Source organism: Vombatus ursinus, unplaced genomic scaffold (assembly GCF_900497805.2).
Source record: "Vombatus ursinus unplaced genomic scaffold, bare-nosed wombat genome assembly UNPS02014893.1, whole genome shotgun sequence".
In the NCBI taxonomy this organism is placed as follows: domain Eukaryota; kingdom Metazoa; phylum Chordata; class Mammalia; order Diprotodontia; family Vombatidae; genus Vombatus; species Vombatus ursinus.
Window position 1 is genome coordinate 3,726,401 of NW_020954671.1, and position 6,273 is coordinate 3,732,673.

At 34.8% G+C, this 6,273-nt stretch overlaps 1 pseudogene; it reads right to left on the bottom strand.

The window, feature by feature from the left end:
• Positions 1-2,435: 2,435 nt before the first annotated feature.
• LOC114028601 lies at positions 2,436-5,466 on the bottom strand (annotated as a pseudogene).
• Positions 5,467-6,273: the final 807 nt, after the last annotated feature.

Below are 6,273 nucleotides of genomic sequence, written 5' to 3' on the forward strand. Positions count from 1 at the left end.
GCCTAGCCAAAAAAAAAAAAAAAAAATAGAATGGAGCAAATGGAAGCTAATGACTCCTGAGAAATCAAGAAACAATAAAACAAAACCAAAAAAATGAAAAAAATAGAAGATAATGTGAAATATCTCATTGGAAAAACAACTGACATGGAAAACAGATCCAGGAGAGATAATTTAAAAATTATTGGACTACCTGAAAGCCATGATCAAAAAAAGAGCCTAGACATCCTCTTTCAAGAAATTATCAAGTAAAACTGCCCCATTATTCTAGAATCAGAGGGTAAAATAGAAATGGAAAGAATCCACCAATCACCTCCTGAAAGAGCTCCCAAAAGAAAAACTCCTAGGAATATTATAGCCAAATTCCAGAGTTCCCAGGTCAAGGGGAAAATATTGCAAGCAGCCAGAAACAATTCAAGTATTGTGGAAACACAATCAGGATAACACAAGATTTAGCAACTTCTACATTAAGGGATTAGAGGGCTTGGAAAATGATATTCCAGAGGTCAAAGGAGCTAGTATTAAAACCAAGAATCACCAACCCAGCGAAACTGAGTATAATCCTTCAGAGGAAAAAAATGGACATTCACTGAAATAGAGTACTTTCAAGCATTCTTGATGAAAAGACCAGAGCTGAACAAGTACAAGAGAAGGAGTTCCCTCCTTCACACCCTTAACACTTTGCTTCATTTGTGCCTATTCTCCATATAACATGTTCTGGAATGTTTTCTATCTTTCTTTTATCAAAACTTTTAAAAACTTCTTTCTTTTTTAATTTTGAACTTGAGAAATATCCACAAACAAGAACATTTTCATATACAAAGAACAGAAAAGGATTACATATGAAATGGAATATCTATTACATACATTTTTAAAGTTTATATTCCATTCTTCATCATTTTATTTATAATGGGATCTTTTATATTTACGTTATGTACCCATTTGCAGGTTATTGTGACATGTGGTATAATTTAGATTAGATTTCTTTGTAAGTCTGTCAAAGTGACTCATTATTCCATTAATTTGCATCTTTAGGCTTGTCAAACCCAGTGTTACTTAGTGTGATTGCTTTTAGGTCTTGTGTACCTAATCTATTGTTAAAAATTTTCTATATTTTCATCAGTAAAATAGTTTTAATGATAACAATTTGTAGTTTGAGTTCTTCTACTGCTGGGCACCCTTCTTTTCTACTTTTTTCCTTTCATCCTTTGGAGATTCTTGATCTTTTGTTCTTTTAAGTGAATTTTGCTAATTTTTTTTACAGCTCTATAAAGTAATCCTCTAGTAGTTTGATTGGTAAGATGCTAGAGAAATAAATCAATTTAGGCACTTTTGTAATTTTTATTGTTGTCATGGACCATCACTGAGAAATTAATTTCCCTTCAAATATGTAGTTTGGTTATTTCCAAAAAGAGTGGTTTGTTAGTATGATCATATAATTTCTGTACAGCTTATTAAGTGGACTCCCAAATATTTTGTTTATTCTGTAGTTATTTTGAATGGGATTTTCTTTTCCATCTCTTCCCACTGGATTTTTTTTTTCATTTTCCAGCTTGTTGCTTTTCTAGTGTTTTATTTGTCTGCTACATTTATTGGGTCAAGTGCTTTCTTTTATTAATTAAAGTGCTTAGTGAGATAATTCCCCCTCAAGAACTGTTTTGGCTAAATCCTAAAAGTTTTGGTATGGTGTCACATTGTCGTCATTTTCTTTGTTGAAATTATTTGTTTCTATGATTTGTTCTTTAACCTTCCAATGTTTTGAATTGAATTATTTAGTCTCCACCTGGGTTTAAATCCTTTATTCAATGGCCCTGGATTGATTATTTATTGTGTTGTAGTTGGTGAAAAATGCTTTTTTACATTTATGCTTTTCTACATTTATTTATAAGATTTGTATACTCTACATTGAACATGGTCAATCTTTGTAAAGTTGTCATTTGTAGCTGAGAAATATGTATGCTCCTTTCTATCCTTATTCAGTAATCTTAGAGATCAACCATATCTAACTTTAAAAAAATTATTCACATTTTAAATGTATTTATTGTTTATCTTTTTTGTCATATTTGTCTAGGATTGAGAAGGGTACATTGAGTACCCCAATTATTGTAGGTTTGCTATGTTTCTCCATAGTGTAATTGACTTTTCCTCTAAATCCCTAAATGCTATGCCACAAGTTGAATATGTGTCAAGTATTAATATTATTTCATTACCCATGGAACCTTTAAGAAGAATGTAGTTTCCCTGTGTATCTCTCTTAATCATATTTATTCAAAATGTCACCTTATCTGAGAGCATGCTTGCTACTTGTGTGTTCTTAGTTCACCTGAAACATATTATTATTTGCTTCATCCCCTCATTTTAACTGTGTGGACATTTGCATTTCTAATCTATTTCTTTTTTATTGTTGTTGACTTTTTTTTTAATCAACACATATATATTTACTTGTCTTCTGGCTTATTGAAGCAGTAGGTTAGACAACGCTTGCCATAATGCTGTCTGTCAAAATGGCTAGTCATAAAGAATCCGGCACCACATTCATCAGAAGGGCGCTCTCGTCAAAGGCAACTAATCTTGCCATTCTCATCAGCCTTATAGTACTTCAGAACAGCAAGCATAACCTTCTTTCTCTTCTACTTGTTCTTGTTGGGAGTGGTGTAAGACTTCTTTCTCTTCTTGGCACCACCACAAAGCTTCAGAACAAGATGAAGGGTAGACACCTTCTGAATGTTGTAGTCAGACAAAGTATGTCTATCTTCCAGTTGCTTGCAAACAAAAATCAATCTTTGTTGATCAGGAGGAATGCCTTCCTTATGGTGTATTTTGGCCTTGATATTTTCAATAGTATTGGACGGCTCAATCTCAAGGGTGATGGTCTCCCCCATCAAAGTCTCCACAAAAATCCGCGTTGTGACACTGGATGCTACCCTATTTTATGTTATGGGTGAGTTCATCCCAGTCACATTCCCAGTTATGATGTTTAATTCTTTATTTCCCTAAATCATAACTTGTTATTTTTCTTCTCTTTACCTCCCCTGGCCCCATCTCTACATTACATAGAACAATAGGGTAGTGAAAGAGAACGAATGTGATTGATATTAGTGATCTGTAATTGAATCAATCTGCTTTCCGTCAACTATCTCTACTTTCTTCCTTTGACCAGACCCTGACGACTGGTTGTTATAATTTCTTCCTTTAATTTTATTCCTTTCTTTATCTACCACCTGAAGTCAAATATTGTTTTGTTTGTGACTATCCCCTTCCTGAGTCAATTCTTCCTTTGAAATTTCCTTCTCTCCTTTTCCTATACCAACCAGTTTCCCTCTTGAGTTTAATATATTACTATACCAAATCTTTTATGTATATCTGTGTGTATATGTTTGTTGTTGTTGTTCAGTTGTTTCCAGTTGTGTCTGACTCTTTGTGACCCCATTTGGGGTTTTCTTGGCAAGGATACTGGAGTAGTTTGTCATTTCCTTCTTCAACTCAATTTACAGATGAGGAAATGGAGGCAAACAGCATTAAGCGACTTACCCAGGGTCACACAGCTAGTAAGTGTTTGAGGTCAGGTTTGAACTCAGGGAAATGAGTCTTCCTAACTCTAGGCCTGGCATTCTATCTACTGTACCACCTAGCTACCCATATATATATATTTAGTGTTCCTTTATCTAACTCAGATAAGAGTGAAGTTCATGTGATAGCTGCTCCTTCCTCTTCTCTCTCTATATTTGTATATTCTTCTCCTTGTATATCCTAATTATGAGACATAGTAAGTTCCAGCAGTTTCTCCTTATTCTTTTCCTAATATACCTTTTACCTCCCTTTTGCTTACTACCTTAAGACTGTCAATGCAGAACAAAGCCACTGCTAGAACTTATGTTTATCTCATTTAATTCCCTCTATGACCATTGAAGATATTAGGATTTTAAAGGCTCATTTGTATCTCTTCCCCTTGTAAAATGTAAGAACTTCATCATTAATCATTTAGCCCTTTCCAATCCTTTCTAAGGTTTCTCTTGACTCCATGTTTTCATTTTAACATTTCTTATCATCTCTGGTCTTTTTTTTTTTAAATCAGGAAAGGTTGGAAGTCTTTTATTTCGTTGAGGGTCCATTTTTCCTTTGCAGGATTATGCTGTATTGCAAGATAAATTATTCTTGTTTATAAACCTTTTTCTTTTTAGATAGTTTTTTTTCAAGATTTTTCTCTTCTTTATGGTGGTTACTTCAAAATCATCTGTGATCCTGATTGTAAATACTTAGCATTTGAAGTCTTTATTTCTAGATACTTCCAATATTGTTTCACTGATCTTACCATTGCTGAGAGTTTTCATTCTGGAATTTCAGCAGATGACCAATGAGTTTTTCCTATTTTCTCTTTTCCCTCTGGTTCTGGTAAATCTGGGTAGTTTTCATTTGTGATTTCTTGAAACATGGTATCTAGCATTTGGTTTTGGTCATGGGTTTCAGGAAATCCAATAATTCTTTCACTTTTTTTTTTTGAGGTAATTGGGGTTAAGTGACCTGTCCAGGGTCACATAGTTAGTAAGTGTCTGAGGTCACATTTGAAATCAGGTCCTCCTGACTGCAGGGCCAGTGCTCTATCCATTGTATCACCTATCTGTCCCGGTAATTCTTAAATTAACTTTTCCTAACCCATTTTTCAGGTCAGTTTTAAAAAAGAATATATTTATTATGTTAGGTTGCATTATTTTATGTAACATTATAATATGTTAAAATGTTACATTTATTATATTACATTATTTCATTTCATGTCACATAGTGTCATGTTGACATGTCATGTCATGTTATGTGACATGTGTATAACATTGCATTGTATAACATCATATTATCTATTTATATTATATAATTACATGCTGTTATAATTATATCATAAATATATTTTTCAACCTTTTGATTTTGTTCAAATATTTTTTGTTTTCATCTAGAATTATTGAGCACCATTTGATCCATTCTAATGTTTCGGGAGCTCACTACTTGAGTAAGATTTTTCCACCTTCTGTTCTAAACTATTTATTTTCCTTCAACTTTCTGTTCTCTAAAACTCTAATTTCATTTTTTTGTTTCTTTCTCTTTCTTTCAGATACTCTGGAAATCCTTCCAGTCAAACCATTACCCCAACACCACCACCAATATCTGCTTATAGTTGTTGCAGAGTAACTCGCTTCTTTTAGTTTTTCTTGAGTGGAGGGTGGTGGAAGAAGGATGTATCTTGATCTACAGTATTTCTTCATAGGGTTTGGTCTGTTCTGTTTATGCATACCTCTTGCCTCAGTTTCTGATTAGGTTCATTGTGCCAAGGTCAGGTTCCACCCCTTCCTGAACTCTTAGATTAAGTTATCTGGCCCTTTTTGTTTCTGACCTAGATTTCTCAGGCTCCTGCCTCCGGCTTTCTTCTGTTGGGTCTGGGCTCAGAGTGCTGGCAGGTTTCACTGTCCTCTGTTTCTTCATCTGTAAAATGAGGGTTTTAGACTTGGGGACCTTCTAAGCTCCCTTATTCCTCCTTTGGAAATCTCCATGAATAGGTAGTTTCCTAAGTGCTATAATCCTTCCCTTAGGAGCCAAACACCCAGTCTTTCATTATCAGGTAGGGTTTATCTGCTTTGGTTGTGTTTAATACATTACTATAAGGAGAAAGCACAGGATTTTGGAATGGGAATGTGGGTTGAAGTTCTAGCTTTGTGTGTTACTAGCTTGGGGAAATCATTTAATTTCTCTGAGGGTAAGGGTGTCTCCTCAACTTTAAAACAGATAATATTTGCAGTACTTACTCCAAAACCTTTGGAGAAAATCTCAAGGGCTACAACAATGTGAACTCAACCTTTTGATCATGATTGGAGTATAATACAAAACACAGACTCAATGTAGGCCCTTTAAAATATATAAATGTACTATTCTGGTAGTCCCTGCAGGCACTCCTCCATCTCACACAGCAGATGATCCAGGCAGAGCAACCCTAGCTTCAACGTAGTCTTTGGGTCCTCTGAGCTTCAAGATTGTTGATGTCTTCAGGTGATCTCATCATAGTTTCTATGTAGACTCTAAATCTATTCTGTTTTACTCTGATGCAATAAAGTATAGGATTAAGCAGTTACTTTACTTGAAGATCCATGAGCACAGCTCCTTAGGCCTTCCATTGTCTGCAAAGGTGTGTTCAGCAGTCCCAGTGGACTGACATGCAAGAAGAAGATTCATTCCATCAGGTCTCTCCAGGACCTCAGGGCCAACTGAAACAGCACCTCTAAAGTCATTGGAGAG